Source organism: Chrysochloris asiatica, unplaced genomic scaffold, assembly GCF_000296735.1.
Source record: "Chrysochloris asiatica unplaced genomic scaffold, ChrAsi1.0 scaffold00028, whole genome shotgun sequence".
Lineage (NCBI taxonomy): Eukaryota > Metazoa > Chordata > Mammalia > Afrosoricida > Chrysochloridae > Chrysochloris > Chrysochloris asiatica.
Window position 1 is genome coordinate 16,442,548 of NW_006408546.1, and position 17,121 is coordinate 16,459,668.

The window sequence follows — 17,121 nt, forward strand, 5'->3', positions numbered from 1 at the left end:
AATGCAACACCATTCCTTTTCAATTTGTCATTCCCTGCGTAGTAAACCATGTGGTTATCACTACTCTAGGGCAATTCTTAATATTTCTCTAAGTGGTATGGGGTCTCTACAATTAGATGTCCATAGTATAGCACTATTAAAAAAAGCACCAGATCGCAAGCTCAGCAGCTCAAATCTACCTGCTGCTCCTCTCTGTACAGTGTTTCTATACAGGGTTGCTATAAGTTGGAACTGATTAGACAGCACTTAACAATAACCTAATTATACCCCTTATTTAAAATAGTAATGAACAATCACTTCTCTGCCTTTGGACTAAAATCCAGTGTAAAATAGTAATGAACATAACATACAATTCTACTTGCAGATAAATGAGGTAATGAATGGAGTTTTATAGTATCTAACTATGCTATCTTTGGCTAATCGTTGTTGGAGTTCTGGTGTGGCGCTGTAGGTTCTTTGACTGATCCTTAAATGGTGTTAATCAAGAAAACTTTAGTCCTTAGCTGATCAGAAATGTGTAAGACCAGTATAATTAGCTCTTACCTTTCAATACCCTTGTTGTTGTTGTTGGTAGGGGCCGTAGAGTTGGTTCTGACTCAAAGCGAACCTGTATAGAGTTTCCGAGGAAGGGCTGGTAAGTTTTTTTTGTGTTCTTTTTTTTTTTTGAGACTCTTCAAAAAGAATTATATTTATTTATAAGCAATGGGTGCTCAAAGTTTCCTAACTTACTCTTGACTTTCTAAGATGACATATTCTGTGACTTAAAATATATCCAGACATACGCATCAAGGGAAAAATACATCATTTCACTATTTTGAAATGAAAATGGACATCATGTAGTGAGAAGTGTAAGATTTAAAAAAAAATTTTTTTAATGCTTTATTGTGAATTATGTGATAGTTTACATGGGAGGACATTAGCTTCACATTGATCTCATCGTATATCGTTTCTTTGCCATGGTTACAACCCCTTCCGTGCATCATCCATCAACCAAAGAGTATAACCCACAAGCCTGCCCCCTGGTCGTTCACATACCGCCCCTCTCCCTCTCTGGGTCCAAAGTTTCCAGCCGCTCCATCTCCCTACGTCATCGTCTCTGCCTCCATCCCTGGCATCACCGCTTCTCTGGGTAGAGTTCCATTCTCTGCTCTCCTCCTTTGATGGTCCCAGGGACCTCCATTCCTAGACTGCAAAGTTAATCACTCCCCTCCCTTTGCCCCAAAACGTCTACCTTTACATTTTGGAAGGGCTGGTAAGTTTGAACCACCGACCTTGCAGTTCAAATCAACGTTGCGGTCTAGTGCATTATCCTGGGGTGCCACACACGTAAGACCCTTAGGTTAGGAACCAAAATTGCTGGTGAAGCACTAAAACAAAAACTACAGGATGACCTGTAGCTCTTCAGAGTTTCATGTACAACCCTTATGATGGCCTCTGTGCAACCACAGATTATTTACTTATTCATAGAAAGCTCAAGCCTACTAGCTCAAAAAAAGTCTGCCATGCCTAACTCAAATTCATACACAACCAATTATTTTTATAACAAACTAAATAAGCAGATTTTTAACTACTTGGAGCCTGCCTGCTTTACATACCCCACAAAACTGTACTTACCATCTGGTAAACCATAAAAATAAAAAAGAAACAATCCAAAACAATTGTGTTTGAGTAGATTTCAATTCATAGCAACTCTATAGGACAGGGGAGAATTGCCCATAGAGTTTCTAAGCTGTAAATCTTTACAGAAGCCAACTACTACATGTTTCTTCCAGGGATAAGATGGTGGATTCAAAGCCTTGATATACCTTTCCATTAGCAGCCAAACCACCAGAGCTCCTTTCTAGTAGCTCTATTGTTGTTATTAGATGCTGTCAAGTCGGTTCTGATTCACAGAGAACCTATGTATAACAGAACAAAACACAGCCCTTTGCCATCTTCACAACTATTTGAGCCCACTGCTAAAGTCAATGTGTGATATTCCATCTTGCTGAGGGGACTGATCTTCCACTTTTTTGCTGAACACTCTACTTTACCAAGTATAATGTCCCTCTCCAGAGACTGGTCCCTCCTGATAGCATATTGAAAGAACAAGAGACGAAGTTTTACCATCCTCACTTTAAGGACCATTGTGGCTGTACTTCCTCCACGACAGATTTTTTTTCTTCTGGCATTCACATTAATTTCAATATTCTTCACCAACACCACCATTCAAATACATCAATTCTCCTCTGGTCTTCCTCATTTGTTTTTTGGTTTTTGTTTGTTTTTTCAGTTTTCATATGCAAAAGAGGTGATGGAAACTACCATCACTTGGGTAGTCATATTGTTTTTGTTAAGTGCAGTTGAGTTGGTTCCAACTCATAGCCATCCTGTATAAGCGTTTGATGGGGTTGAACTCCCAACCTAAGGGCTATTAGTCCAGTGATTACCCTACAGTGCCACAACAAAACTCCTGGGTAGCCATATAGAAGATAAGTTCTTATAAGGACTACAAGATGCCACTACCTTTGGAGTCCCTGAGCTGGAGACTCCTCATCTTGCTGCTGCTACTGTTGTGTTGTTGTTGTTGTTGTTAAGTGCCGTCGAGTCGGTTCCGACCCATAGCGACCCTGTACAGGGTTTCCGAGGGTGTAAATCCTTACAGGAGTAGAAAGCCTCATCTTTCTCCCGCGGAGCGGCTGGTAGTTTCGAACCGCTGACCTTAAGGTTCGCAGCCCGATTCGTAACCACTACGCTACCAGAGTTGTTAGGTGCTGTCAAGTCAATTCCGACCCATACTGACCCTGTATAAGGTTTCCAAGGAGCGGCTGGTAAGCTTGAACCACCGACCTTGCAGTTCAAACAACTGCAAGTCCAATACATTAACCCGCAGCACCACACCATTTAAGTCACTCCACTTTTCTTCTTCCTGAGGGTTTTCCTGCCCTTTTTCCCTTCTGGTAGCTCCCTGCCCTACCATTATGCTAGGAGAAGGAGGAGACTTCCTGTTGAGGGGGACTGCCCCTACATGAGGCTGTCAATTGGTTCTGCCTTAATCAGGAAATGCCAGTGAGTTAGTTTCAACTCATAGGGACCCTGTATAGGGTTTTCAAAGAGTGGTTGGTGGATTAGAACTACTGATCTTGCAGTTCAAACAGACCCTGTGGCCCAGGGCTTATGCTACAGCACCATATCAGGATCCCATCTTAATAAATAGCTTATTAGAAAACATTATTGTCTCATGATCATATCTTTTTCCTTGATCAGCCACCAAATTCCTTGAACACATTATAGGTTTAAGTAGTGGGAGAAAGAGAGTATACTAACAAAATGTGCGTTGCTGTGATTAAAATACATATTTTCTTTGACAGAACTAAAACTGTAAAACATCTGTTCAGCAAACGAGGTAACAAACCAAGTGATAAGAGATAAAACTGATTTTGTAGAGCTATTCATTTGGTGAAAAAAATCAGTATTATCAGGTTGAAAATAATATATATTCTGGTTCCTATATGCCTTTAGTTGCCTATGTTATAAGGAACACTACACACAAAAATCCAGTTTCAGGAGTCCCAATAAATTAGTATATATTTCTCTTTTCTTCTTGTTTTCTTGAAAAGAAATGTTCTGCTGAGGGTTACCTATCCTAGCAAGATCCTCCATTCGGTATTGCTCTTTTGTTTGAGCATCAAAGTAAAAGATAAAAGGCTAATGACAAGCAGCATTTAAAAATTATGAAAACAACTTCTCAAGGAAGATATCAGAGGTCACAGGAACTCCAACACTGACAACTAGCTCAACTAAACCCTTAGGCTGTAATTACAAACCATATCCTGTTTAATTGTTCACTGGCAGAAAGAGAGGAAATATTCTCAGCTTCCCTAGCCATAGACCAACATCGCCACTGGATTTTACAAAGAAAAATCAAATAACAAGCAAGAAAGAACATAAAACTGTTCTACAGATAAACACAGGAGTTCTGGTGTGGCACTGTGGGTTAATGCACTAGACTGCAAGGTCGGTGGTTCAAGATCACGAGCACCTCCTTGGAAACCCTATACAAGGTCACTGTGAGTATGAACACACTGGATGGCACTTAACAACAGCAATGGAAAAATTCTGAATGATGCAAGAAGCATCAAAAGATGAAGGAAAACAAAGAGAAGGTGGAAGGAATACAAAGGATTACTACGCCAGAAAGCACTGGTTGACTTTCAACCATTTCAACAACACAGATGAACACATTAAACTGAAAAATTTTAAGAAACTGAAATGGAATTAAAACATAATCAGATTAGTATTTCCTATTACATGATATAGATAGAAGGAAAGTGAATACTTATATAAGTATAAAACATTAGCAAGGGAAGGGGCCATACACTTATGAGTACTACATTTGCTACCTCAACTGTTAGTATTCAAAGGCATTTTAAGCAATGGGACCTTGATTCATCTGGGCTTCAGTTTGTCCTCCCTTCCCACACACCACCCCACATGTACACAAATTGTTTAATGACAACAAATGTGCCTTATTGGCTTTTTACAGTGAAGTGTGCATAACAATGGGTATTTAAAAACAGAGTAGTGTAAGTGACAAGGCAAAAAAAAAAAAAAAAGAGTGAAAGAGTAGCTGTTGAGCCTGCTTATGCACAACAGACCACCTCACAGGATTTGGTTCCTTGGTTTGGAGTAATTGTTTCAGGGGACATTCCAGTTACCCTAATAAGGTGCTGAGTACTTCTACTCTACTCCCAAATTTGCTGTTTAGTGCCTGGGGTCCTAAATGTTTACAAGCAATCATCCAAAGCACAATTAATCTCTATTCACCAGGAGTAACAGATGAAGAGGAGGAGTCAGGAATAGGAGGAAGATACGGCTAATTGCCTCCATGAGCAACTGCCTCCTTTGCACCATCAGAAGGAACTAGATGGTGCCCAACTACCATTACTGAACATGCTGATCAGAAATTCCACAGAGGGAGCAGGACATGAGACAGAGAAGGTGATTGGTGGTGGACGGGCGGTAATGGTGAAGTTGGTGCAAGGGAAGCGGGCTCTGGTGGAGATGAAGGCCAAGGGCTTCTTAGACACTCTAGTAAGTCCAGCAGATTGCTGCTAATACTGATTCAATTCCTCACTTGAATAATTCCACACCTCTAGTAGGCCCCTCGGAGTCCTGGTGTAGTACTGTGGGTTAATGCACTGAACTTCAAAGTCGGTATGAACTGCAAGGTTGGTGGTTCAAACTCAACAGCTGCTCCTTATAAACCCTATACAGGGTTGCTACAGGTCGGAACTAACTCGACAGCACTTAACAACAACGGTGGACTCCTCATTGTACTGCAATGGAATATAAAAACGGCCCTTGGATGATGGGGTTGGTAACCAGTTAGGGGCCCATCAAAGGGCAGATTGCTTCAGACAGTTCTGGGATCCCAGAGAGGCCCTGTGTACTTACTGGAGCCCCAGAAAGACAAATGACTCCTGGGGCAGACTGTGGACTGCTGCTGGAACAGACCTGGCAACAGCACAATCCAGAAGCTTCTCAGCCCAGCATCTGAAGTGGGGCTGGTCATCGGTAAACAAGGGGAGACAATAAAGCGGTTACAGGAGTGGACAGGTGTGAAAATGGTCATGATCCAGGGTGGCTCATTGCCTACAACAGCTGACAAGCCCTCTTTACATCACTGGAGACCTGTTTACAGTACAGCAAGCTACAGAAATGGGATCATTCGAGAAAACGACCAAGCTGACTATCAGATTGTTGTTAAGAGCCATCAAGTTGGTTCCAACCAATAGTGACCCTGTAGTAGCTAGTGACCCAAGGAGTAGCTGGTGAGCTTGAACTGCCAACCTTACAGTTCAAAGCAACTTTACAGTCCAGGGCATTGGCCCACAGCACCACACCTCTATATGCAGTGATTTCAGCTTCCGAATGGGAAGAGGGAGTATAACGGTATATACACCTAGGTTTGCTGTTGGCATTGTAATAGGTAGAAATGATTTAAAACAAACAAACAAAAAAACAAAAAAACACAGAATGACACTGGTGTGAGAATTCAGTTTAAACAAAACGATGGGATTAGTCCAGAAAGAGCTGAAGAGGTCATGGGGCCTCCCAATTAGTGTCAGCATGCAGTACACCAAGCTAATTCTGATGACCCAGGAAAGAGACGGCTTAGGCAGCCTTGCTGTACCCAGAGGTAGAGGTCACGGTCATGCTCACTACAGTATGGGAATGCCTGGTGGCGCACAGGAGATAACATACACAGTTCCAGCAGATTAAGTGTTGCCTCGTCATAGGCAAAGGGGGTATGAATATCAAAAGTATAACTCAGCAGTCAAGAGCACATGAGGAGGTTCAGCAGAACCCTGCCCTCCAAACGCTGACCCTCGCAACCTGCAAATATTCATTGTCAGGGGAACTCTTCAACAGAATGAGGTGGCCAGACAGCTCACAGATGAAAAAGTTGGTGGCACCTGGAGTCTTTGGACAAAGCCCCTTCAGCCAGTCACCTACTACACATCATCAAAATACCTTTCCTCCAGAGAGCACAGGGTGCTTCCCAAACATTGCTGCTAAAGTGAATGGAACACCCCACAGCAGCCCTGAGAGGTCCTTCTTGATGTAGGTTGGGGCAACACCCACCAAGCATGGCAGCAGCCTACACAGTAGGTCCCATATGTCATGCTCTCAGTGCTGCTCCTCAGACCAGCTTCCCACCAGACTACACAATGGCTTGGGCAGTATATAACAGAAAGAAGTTTGCCTTCTATGGGCAGGAACCAGAGCAAGCTCAGGCCCAGATCCAGGAGCATAAGAAAAACTATTTCTAAGAGAGGTTTTTAGGTTTACAAACCTTCTTATGAAGAACCTTTCTTTTGTTCTGTGAAACACTGTAATTAGATTAACAAATTTTTTCTAAAAACAGGGAAAAGTTTTTAGAGCAATCCCTGTGCGAATTCAGGCACCACAATGTGCGAAATCAGGCACCACAATGTACCTCAGAGTAATGACATTTCAACATGCTGTTCTTTGTTTTATTTTATTTTTCCGTATCTTTTATTTACCCTTTTTTTTTTTTTTTTTTTTTTTTTCTGTTGCAACAGAAAGTGGCTTGAAACTCTTAGGTGGCATGTAACAAATCCTTTTTAAAAAACTGTAGACCGTTACTAAAATATTTTAAATGTACAAATTCATTAAAATGTTTTACTTCTAGTTTCTTGTATATTGGCTATCTGCTTTTATTGAATTAAAAAAATAGAACTACTATGCATTGTAATTAGTTATGTGAATTCTGAATTGAGACATAATTGTATTTGCTACTCAAAAGGAATTTGGTGGGGAATTTTGGAGGGTTTGTATATTTTTAGGCTTCTAAAGGAGTAATATAAAATGTGTTCATGATTCTAGCATATATTATTTTCATGTCTCCATCACTCATTGCAGTTGTGTATCTAAGACTTCCAAGCTTGTTTTAAAACAAAACCAAAAAACCTTTCTCTATTCTCTCAGAATACAAATACTGCTATTTTTTAAAGTTTTTATTGTGACTTGAGTGGAAGTTTACAAGGCAGATCATTAGTTTTACATTCAACAAATCACACACCTTGTTTCACAACAATGATTATAATCCCCTCCATGTACCATCAGGTAACAGTATTTCTCTCTACTCACTTTGTTGTTGTTGTTAAGTGCCTTCGAGTCGGAGCCGACCCATAGCGACCCTGTACAGGGTTTCCGAGGGTGTAAATCCTTACGGGAGTAGAAAGCCTCATCTTTCTCCCGCGGAGCGGCTGGTAGTTTCGAACCACTGACCTTAAGGTTCGCAGCCCATTCGTAACCACTACGCTACCAGAGCTCCTTTCTACTCACTTTAGCACGTTTAAAAAAAAAATACTCAGGCATATATAATAATTTACACCACCAAAGGGCACATTCTACAAGTCTGCCTCCTGGCCACCAGCTCTCAGTCCCTCTCTTCGCATGAATCTAGAGTCCTCAGCTGCTCCATCTCTCCATGTCCCCATCTCTACCTCCATTTCTGGTGTCACTGTTTCTCTGGATAAGGTCTCACATTCCGCTTGTGCTCTTCTCCCTTGATAGTCCTAGGGTCCTCTGTTTCTGGACTGTTAAGATTAACTACTCCCCCATTTTTTATACAAAACTTCTACCTTTACAACTGTGACAGTCGTAACTGGTCATGATAACTATTATTCACTATTGAATCATAAGAATTTTATCCCCCTCTCTTTTAACGAGACCCATCTGGACAAGATGAAAACTATTCAGTGGGGGGGTCTTTCTCCCTCACACACTCTTAAACTCCCTCTTGAAACCTTGTAAGCCAATCACTTTGTGCCTTTATCGCCCCCTCATTTTAGGTAGCCAATGTCTAAGTTGCCCATCCCTATCTACCCTGTGTACAGTGAGTGGGGATAGCATTGATACTTCGTGTGAAGACTCTTTGACTCTGTCAGTATGTAGAGTTACTAACTACATGAGTATAGGTCAACTTCATCAAATAGTAGCAATTTACCCTAGTTTCCTTTATCAAAAAATTTATTTTTATTTTTATTTTTACATCGTCCTCTAGTCGAGTTCCAATTATCAAGTCATGGAGGCTAGGTCAAATGGGTACTATGTGCAAGTTTGGGTGTTCTTGTAAATCTCCCCTCACTTCATATGAGTGTATGCTTCACTCTCAGCTCTAGCCCTCTGTGGCTATGTCTTTGTCCATGGGCTCAGGCGGCCCAGGTCTCACCATACTTTGGATTAACCAGCCCCTCCTCTTCCAGGTCAATGGGAATCTATGGACCATGGCTGAACTCAGCCCATTTCTTCAATGCTGCCTTTCCCCCTCTTCCACTCACCAGCACACCAATGTGTTTGTCAGAATGCTTACATGCCTGCTCATGTTCCCTTTGAGTTTCAGTCTTAGAGGGGGAAATATTGCTATTTTCAATATATATTTTTTTTAATTTCAATTTAACCTTGAAAACTGTGGAGCACTAAACTGTATAAACATGTAGTAACCTTTTTTTAATTCCAGTGTTTTGTGTTTTTTTCTTTTAAACATTTTCTTAATATCTATCAAATTAACTAGATGCATGAGTAAATCTAGTATTAGCCACAATATTAATTAAATAATTTGATCTAATAAAAGGGATTTTCAATGTTTACTATAATGTTTGTTGTATTTTAAAGGGAAAAAAACGGAACTGAAGTTATTTCTTCTTGCATTTTTAATTGATTTGAGGAACATTCCATTTGAAGTGTACTGAAGTTATAGTTTCTGGTTTTCTCTCCTTATTATGCTTAAAATATCTAACTATTTTAAAAGGCATTTGGAAGATGGTATGCATGATTTTTTTTTAAAGTATTTTTTTTTATTTGACTCACAATTTCTTTTACACTTTATAAACTAAAATTTCCACAAAGTATTAAAAAAAAAAAAAAAAGATTCCATAGAAGAACACTGCTCAAAAGGGAGGAAATTCAAAACAGAATTTCAAATTCTCATGGATTCCAGACTTTCTAGAGCCATGAAGGGTGGATAAGTCCCTGAAACTATTGTACTCTGGGATAATCGTAAAACCTTAAATCAATTTTATTTATTATACTGTTGTTGTTAAGTGCCTTCAAGTAGGTTACAATTCATAGCGATACTATACAGAATTTCGTTTCCATGAGTCAGTTCTGACTCATAGCAACCCAGTATAGGGTTTCTAAGAAGTGACTGGCAAGTTTGAACCACCGACCTTATGCTTCCCACCAGGACTCCATACAGGATTTAAGGCAGGTTTATTGCAATATCCCTAAGTACAGAATGATTCTTCTTTATAAAATCATATTTTTAATGTATCACAATGACTTCTATGGCTCCCCTAGACACAAGCAAAGCTACCCCCTCTCTAATTCAAAGAACTCTTGCTTTTTAAAACATTCCCCACAACTATCAGTCTAAGGAGCTCTGGTAGCGTAGTGGTTACAAATCGGGCTGCGAACCTTAAGGTCAGTGATTCGAAACTACCAGCCGCTCGACGGGAGAAAGTTGAGGCTTTCTACTCCCGTAAGGATTTACACCCTCGGAAACCCTGTACAGGGTCGCTATGGGTCGGAACTGACTCGACGGCACTTAACAACAACAACAATCAGTCTATTATGCACCAACAACTAAAGTCCACCACAGAAATACTCTTAAGAGGAAAGCACGTGACTAAAACTAAAATCTTTCAATTCTAATAAAACACTAGTTTGTTACTACATCTCCCCTCACCCCAAAGAAAACCCACAAGTTTGTTTTGGGGTCTTAAAACACATATTCCACAAAATCTCAAACTCACGAAGAAATTAACTTAGGTAAAATTATCCAGTACTATAAATGTGATCTTTTTATAACTACAAATAATTAAAATAAGGTCTTGCTTTATAAACCAGTCATCAAATATTTAATTTTTCACTTTACAAAGTCATGTCTCTTAATCACAGCATACAATCATCAGTCCTAATTACTTGGTATGAGGACTTCTCAAAATACAGTTTCTCTAGTAAAAGGTAAAATTACTTTCTACAGAATCCTCATAAAACAATTCTGTGCTAGTAAAGCTATGCTATTTCTTTTGACTGTCAGGTAATGTGATGCTGTGAATCTTTAAACATTATTTACACATATTTGTTGTTAAGTTTACTTTTATTACTTATTTTTTAGTAGTACTGTATTATGTCATTCGCTTTAGGATCAATCACTCAAAAGTTGTTTGAAGAAGACAGTAAAATTAGAGGTACATTATTCTAAGTTATAGTCCTTGTGGCAAACACAACTACAACTTACATATATACTAAAAGCTTCTAAAGTCCATATAAATTTAATGCAAACATTTCAAAAAGAAAGCAGAATAAGGTACTACAAAATCGTTTCTGTCACTAAGGCTCTTATTTTCCAACTACTGATCCTTCCTCCTCTTTGTTGCCAACCTTCACATTCCAACCATCAGTAGTTATCACTACATCTTGATTGCATGTTTGATTAATTTCAGACTAAAGAAGTTGGTAGAATTCTACAATTTTATCATCATTGGCTTTAGCGACTAGCACATAAATTTGAATAATACTAGTATTAACTGTTCTTCCTTATTGGCATATGGATATTTTCTTATCATAGACAACACTGTATTTCAAAATAGATCTTGAATTTATTTTGGACAGTGGTGAATTATGACACCATTCCTCTTCAATTTGTTATTCCCAGCATAGCAAACCATAAGCGTGTTGGATTCAAAATGGCCAATATCTGCTCATTTCCATTCACTAATGCCTGTTGTTGTTAAGTGCTATCGAGTTGGTTCTGACCCATAGCGACCCTGTATAGGGTTTCCGAGGAGCCGCTGGTGAGCTTGAACCGCGGTCTTACAGTTCAAACGGCTTTGCAGTCTGGCGCATTAAATCACAGCGCCACACCAGGACTCCTCGCCAATGCCTTGCTGTTGTTGTTAGGTGCCATGGAGCGGGTACCGACTCATAGCGACCTTATGGCACAGCAGAACGAAACACTGCCTGATCCTAGGTCAACCTCACTGTTGCCATACTTGAGCCCATTAATGCTGCCACTTTGCCAATCAATCTCACTGGGGGTCTTCCTCTTTCTCTGACCCTCCACCTTACCAAACATGATATCCTTCTCCAGTGACTGGTCCCTCCTGACAATATGTCCGAAGTATGAGAGACGAAGTTTGGCCATCCTAGCCTCCAAGAAACACTCTGGCTGCACTTCTTCCATGGCACTTTCAATATTTTCCTCCAACACCATCACTCAAAAGCTCCAGGACATCAATATTTATGTATTCCATTTTGTTTTTGACAACTTCCAAGCTTAGATTTAAGCTTCACACATTCCATGTTCTGATTATTAATGATATTTGCAGTTGTTTCTCCTCATTTTGAGTTGTGCCCATCAGTAAATGAAGGTCTTGAAACCTTTTCTCCATTCATGTCATCATGGTCAACTCTACTTTGAGGAGACAGCTCTTCTCCGGTCATATTTTTAGTGCTTTCCAGCCTAAGGGTTCCATCTTCAAGCACTATATCTAACAATGTTCTGGTGCTATTTATAATGCTTTCATCTTCTGGCACTAGATCTGACAATGTCCCACTGATATTCATAAATTTTTCAGTGGCTAAACCTTCAGAAGTAGTATCCCACTCCTTCCTAGTCTGTCTTTGTCTGGAAGCTCTGCTGAAACCTGTCATCCATGAGTGAATCTCTTAGTATTTAAAATACAGGTGGGCATAACTTCCAGCATCACCATATACAAGCCACCACAGTTTAACAAACTGACAGACAGTGGATTATGTATGTAATACGTTATAGTATCAACAAATCTCATTTCAATATCACAAAGCAGGTATCACAAAACATGCTAATAAAGAGTTTAGAATAACGAGTGTAAACTTTTTAAAGGTTCTTTATCCAGGTTAGGGAGCCCTGGTGGTGCAGTGCTTAAGCACTTGGCTGCTAAAAGAATGGTTTCCAGTTCAAATCCACCAGCTAGTCCCTGAGATAAAGATGTTGCAGCCTGCTTCCATAAAGATTACAGTTTAGGAAACCCTACAGAACAATACAACTATGTCCAACAGTGTTGCTGTGCGTCTGAATTGACTCCCCATCAAGGGGTTTATGCATACTGCCAAAATGCTTTACTAGAAAGGCTGTATCAATTTGTTTTCCCATTGTTGTTGTTATTAAGTGCCGTTGAGTCAATTCCGACTCACAGCAACCTAGTAGAGGGTTTCCAAGGAGTGGCTGATTGAGTCTGAGCCACCAACCTTGTGGTCAGCAGCCCAGAGCTTATCCTACAGTGCCACACTAGGAGTACTGTGTTCTCATTATTGTACTCATTAACAGGACTGTATATTGGAGCTTTTCAATTTAGCCAACTATCTAAATGCAAAAAATGTTCCTATGAGTTAATTAATGTTTCTTTGATTACTTTTTCCATTTTGACTAGCATCTGTATTACTAACTGTTGCTATCTGTTACTCATTTTCGAGTGCCTTCCTGGTGTGGCGCTATGGGCTAATGCATCAGACTGCAGAGTCATCTGAACCACAAGGCTGGTGGTTCAAGCTCACCAAGTGTTCCTCGGAAACCCTACACAGGGTCACTATGGGTCAGAATCAATTAATGGCACTTAACTACAACAACAGCAAAGTTGCTAATAGCTATTTCCAAAATCACTAATAACCAAAGATAATGTCAGGGTCCTGGGGTCTCCCCATGGTCTGATGATCTCAATCCAGTTTGCCTACACTGAGATTCCTAAATGGTTCTCATAATGATAAATATTGAAGGTCATCCAGTGCAGAAGAATCTTAATTCTAACCTATCCTTCAAGACAAGTTTAGAAATTCAGTGAATCTCAAAGTACATGGGCACATCAAACCATCAGACATACCATAATTACTCTTTTTTTTGTTCCTTTCACTGATAATCACTGAATGAATAACTGAGTTTAAAATGAACCATATAATTAGCATTGTTTACTTAAAATGGAGTCTTGGGTTGGCACTGTTAAGATATGCACCAGACTGCTATCTACAAAGGCTGGTGGTTCAAACCTACCAGTGGCTCCAGAGAAAGCCTATATAGAACTGCTATGAGTTGGAATCAACTCAATGGCACTTTATAACAACAACTTAAGATGCACTGCTGTAGTAGTTAAGTGCTATAGAATTAGTTCCAACTCATATTGACTCTGTATACGGTTTCTGAGGAGCAGCTGGTGGGTTTGAACTGTCAACCTTATGGTTAACAATCCAATGCTGATCCTATAGCACCATACCAATATTAATTTTAAATAGCATCCACCCTCCAAACAACTTAAATAAGTCATTATTGTGATTTTTTTTACAATGAAAATATTGAAATTGTTGTCATATAAAAGCACAAATAGAAATTTAGACATATAACCCACAACAGAAGTACTCTGGTGTGGAAGGGGGTTATTGGTATTACTCCAACAGACTAAAAGGGCTAATGAAAAAATTTTAATTCAGTAGATTCCCTGGTATTATAAATATTAATAGCCTTCTTACAAAAGTAAAACTTATTATTCCACTCTCCAAGATAAAACAGCTAGCTTCTTTTAGATGCTGTTGTTATTAGGTATCGTCGAGTCGGTTCTGACTCATAGTAACCCTATGTACAACAGAAATACTGCCCGGTCCTGACCATCCTCACAATTGTTACGTTTGAGTTCACTGTTACTGCCACTTTGTCAATGCATTTTCTTGGGGGTTTTCCTCTTTTTTGCTGCCCCTCCACTTTACCAGGCATGATGTTCTTCTCCAGGGACTGGTCCTTCCTGACAATATGCCCAAAGTACGAGAGACAAAGTCTCACCATTCTTGATTCTAAGGAGCATTCTGATTATACTTCTTCCAAGAGAGATGTATTTATTCTTCTGGCAGTCCATGGTATTTTAATATTTTAAAAGGTAGTTCATTGAAAATATTTCAATGGTCTTCTTTTAAACATTAAATGTTTTATTAAGTAATACTTATAATCCTTTTTTGGAGTCCTGGTGTGGTGCTGTGGGTTAATGCACTAGACTGCAGAGTCGGTTGGAACCGCAAGGTTGGCAGTTCAAGGTTACCAGCTGCTCCTCAGAAAACCTACACAGGGTCACTATGGATCAGAACCAACTTGACAGCACTTAACAACAACACAAGCCTTTTCAGTGTTCTAGTTTTCAGTATGCCCTCCTCTTCCCTAATCTGAGTTTTGATTATGCTTTTCCCTATGATCAACAAGAAATTATAAATTATTCTAATATACTTCCAAGGAAGATTCATTTCACTCCCACTGTACTTCATCTTCACCCTGTCTCTTCTCTTCCTGAAATTCAGGTGTATATTTTGGGCACATGAACATAACTAATTGCTAAGTTTATTTTCAATCACTTCTTTACCATAACAACCATAGTTTAAGGTAAAAGTGACTCTTTTCTGTTCATAAATAAAAACAGTAAGTCAAAGAGTTACTTTCAATATCTAGTGCATAGTATAGTAACCTTTGAGGATAGATTAGAAAATTCTATGTATGTACATTATGGGAGAGTACTTTTCTCCCAGATTTATAAACACTTTTATTTTAATTTTTTTTAAATACACAAAGAAACAGAAAAGTTCCTATTATGTATAAACAAGAGGGTTTCAAAAAATTCATGAAAAATAAAACCAAAAGATAATGGATTTTTTTCCATGAACTTTTTGACGCTCTCCACATATACACACATAAACCAAAAAATACCCAATGTGTAACTGTTGTTGTTAAGTGCCATTGAGTCGATTCTGACTCACAAAGACCCTGTATAGGGTTTACAAGGAGTGGATGGTGAGTTTGAACTGCTGACCTTGTGATTCAAACCAACCTCGTGCATTATCCTGCAGCATCAGGTTTCATGAGTGACTGTAAATGATTAGTTATTGTAAATACCTATGTAACCACCAGCCACATCAAGATAAGCAGAATACTTGCCTGCACCTAAATAACCTTTTTCCCATACAAAAAGCAACCCCTTCACCTTTCCTTAACCTCTCACAACTCTAGTTTCTGTAATAACCCTGCCTCTGTTTTTTAATCATTTTCGGTAATAGTAGCAGAGTGAACAAAGTGTTCAATAATTTTGGCTCACTGGACAAAGATCTGCACCCAGATACATATTTTAGACAAAAGTCTCATTGTCTGGATGACTGCTTCTGTTTCTCCTTCCAATGACAATGGGTTTCAGTAGACTAACTGGGGTACGTTCTTTTCAATGTCAATAAATAATCCCTGAGAAATGTTATCCAATCGATTCTCGGTTATGTTTACAAGTGACATCATGATAATCAGGAATGACTGTTTGTATAGCAAAGGGTACCCCCAAAAGTAACTGTTGTGCGGGTGAGTCATAAGCCAAATTGTACAAGTGTGTGGTGATGCTGGTGAGTAACTAACCAACAGCCCTCAATCTAGGAATTGAACCAGTGCCAGAAAGCCATCTGGATGGCAAACAGTAACACGAGAAGCATTTTAAATAGCTTACAGCTGGAGAAAAAGCACTATTCCAGGCTCTGAGCCTTTTAGTTATTTCTGTCTGCTGTTATTTTGAAAAGTTATAATACATAAGAATCAAAAGAGCATTCTAAAAGGCTGGCATTTCTCCTAAGCCATTTCAGCATTAGTCCTTTACATACTGGTTTAAGTTTGGTCCTTAGAAGCATTAACTGTCTTTTCCTTAGAGACCATTTTTCCTGCTAAGCTCTCCAGACATAAGTGACAAATGCTTCTATGTGTAGCTTTCATTTTCTCCACAACACTGACAGTAAACAGAATTAAAAAAAACTTAGGAAAAAATTCAAGAAGTATCTGTCCTTGGTACCAAGTCTTCTTTCATTGCCTAGTCTCTGTGGAAGACACAATAAGCCAGGAAAGACAGACTGACCCCTCATCTTGGTGCTAAGCTTTGATCAAAAAGGAGGAGCAGAGGCAAACATCAGAGGGACAAAGAGGAAGAATTTCAAATTAATAAATGTTACTGAGTATCCATTCTGTTGAAGACACCACACCGTATCACATAGTTGATTGGGGAGAGACTACATTACAAATATGAATAGAACATGGAACAATTTGCATCCCAAGCTGCACCAGACCACTTAGGCCTCCAGAGAGAAAAGTGGGAGGTATGTCTCTTCAGTTTCATTCAGATGGTATTCTAACTTCAACGGCTGAGAAAATAAAATGAGAAAGACAGTGAAGGCTTGCATCACTAGTTGTAGTGGTTTCTACCTTGACCTTTAAGAGCTTCAACTACAAAAGATAATGATGAGATATTGGGAGGCAAGTATTGAATACATGACCGAACCCCACAAAGCAGGTGAGTCCACTTAAAAAGTTGAGATAGCACTGCAGTATCTTCAGCATGGATCATCCCTCACTGCTTCAGCCTACAACCTGTGCACAATGAAATGAGTATTGGGAGGTAAAAATTCAAAGAATAACTCACTGCTTGTTACTGTTTTGTTGTTGTTGTTGTTGTTGTTAAGTGCCATCAAGTCTATTCCAACCCATAGCAACCCTGTATAGGGTTTCCGAGGAGC

The 17,121-nt window shown here is 39.4% G+C and overlaps 1 pseudogene; it reads left to right on the forward strand.

Moving 5' to 3' along the window:
- The first annotated feature begins 5,004 nt into the window (after positions 1 to 5,004).
- LOC102814669 lies at positions 5,005 to 6,815 on the forward strand (annotated as a pseudogene).
- The last annotated feature ends 10,306 nt before the right edge of the window (positions 6,816 to 17,121 follow it).